Source organism: Pelecanus crispus, chromosome 1 (genome assembly GCF_030463565.1).
Source record: "Pelecanus crispus isolate bPelCri1 chromosome 1, bPelCri1.pri, whole genome shotgun sequence".
Taxonomy (NCBI): domain Eukaryota; kingdom Metazoa; phylum Chordata; class Aves; order Pelecaniformes; family Pelecanidae; genus Pelecanus; species Pelecanus crispus.
The window spans coordinates 220,427,436-220,429,440 of record NC_134643.1 but is presented as its reverse complement, the minus strand read 5'-3'; positions in this window follow the sequence as shown (position 1 = coordinate 220,429,440).

The following is a 2,005-nucleotide window of genomic DNA, read 5'->3' as shown; positions in this document are numbered from 1 at the left end:
CTCCACCGGCCAGTGTTCCCCTGCCTTCCTTTGCCTGTGCAGAGAAGAGCCTTTTAATGTGTAACCTAACAGTGCACAGGGTTTTAAAGGAAAAAAAGACCTTGGGGCCCAGGGTCCAGCAGAAGGATGCAAAGCAAGGGGTGACGTGGGCAAAGCCACCAAGCAGGGAAATATCACTACAGCAATGAAATCAGCGGCATCTGAGTTAGCTGTTAGTTCACATCTGGGAGCAGCTGAGTGTCCAAAGGAGACTGCGGTTCTGTCTGGATGAAGCTGGAGGAAGGAAAGCAGTATCAGGTGGATTTGCTTCGCTGGAAGCTACTATCTCTTCAACTAATACCTGCAGTTCTGTAACCGCACCGAAGCACTCATTTATTTTTCCTTTAATGGGAGAAGATGGGATGACTCCCTTCCTGCTTTGGATAACGGCTAGAGGGAAAGCCATGTTGAACGAGGGGGTGAAGGAAGAAAAGTGGTTCACTTTCTGAATCCAATAGGAATATCACTACACAAAGATACCTGCAGGGTTTTTTTCTTAAAGGTGTCATAACACTTTGTGTTGTACTGCAATCAAAAACATGCTTGTATCTTTTTATTGTTCTGAGAGCTTAACACTCTGTGACTGTCTGTGGGGAAGACTGAGAGGAGGGTTGGTAGGGCCCTTCCTTCCCTCTCAAGCTTGGGTCCTCTTGGTGCCACCTTGAGAGCGCTCAGTCTCCATTCACATGGAAAACAGCCGCTTCACGCTTACACAAAAAAACAGATTCTTCAGATCTACTATACCAGTGCAGAATAACTGTGGGGACAGGCTGCGTACTGGTTGTAGACTCTTTCCATCCAAAGTTACTGAGGAATCAGTCTGAGGGTCCTTACCATGCACGTCATTCCAGTACATTCAGTATTGTAAACACTCAAGCTACGAACTGGCAACTGGTCTGAGCTGGGACAGCCCTTGCACACGTAACCCCACAGATTTAATCGGAATCCACTTCACGAACAAATCACTAAACTAAATGTGAGTAGGAGAGAACACAGCTATATTTTAACAGGCACGGTACGCATCCCATACACAGTTTGGCAGCTGTCACTTGTCACGATGCTGGAGGTCTCTGCCACCTGGAGCTTCCTAGCAGCAAGGAGCTGCTTGTCCCTAAGCTTGGTTCCAAGTCCTTGATTAAAGGGGGAATTGGTTTGGGCAATGGCTACACCAGACCCATCAGTTCCAGCTGGGGCCAGGCGTACCCACAGCTGCCAGCCGATACAGTGCATCTGGTCTAAAAAGGGTCAGTTTTACCCCTGCCTGCTGCCTTCTCCTTCAGGATGGCTGTGAGAAAGGGAAAAAAAAGGGATATTTAACACGATAGAAAAATACATTCCATGTACCAAGAGTGCCGAAATAGCCCCCACTTCTAATTAACCGTACCGAACCATGTTTCTTGATCCGCACTGAACAGGAGTTCAGCATGGGTTTGAATAGATACAGCTTAGTATGCTGCATCAGGATGAATAAACAGGGTATGTGGATAAAAGATGCTTGAGTGCAAATTATTGCAGGGAGAAACCGAGTTTTAAGCTTTCACAAGGTCTCAAATTCACTTTGATCCTTGTGAACTGAATGGAAGCCTTTATTAAAGGCTTATTAAGTCAGAATTTTACTGGATAGTGCATAAAGCATGCTCTAGTCCCTAATTCTGTCATCGGGAAGGGAGAGCCACATACAAAATACATTAAATTGAAAAGACACATAATTTACTAACGCTTATACCAACACCATGTATGCTAGATTTTCTCTAAAAAGCATTACATTGTTTCATCATATCCAAGTTTGAGTAGGAGGTGAAACATAAGAATTTATGGTTAGCAGGAAGCCAGCGCTGATGATCTAGGATTTGGGGAGTGAATGGATTCAGGCTGGGAACACAATGGGGAAGTCATTTAAAACCAGGCTCCTGCAAGTGGGACCGGAGCAAGTGCCTCATGGGCTGCCCACAAGGCACAGCAGGCC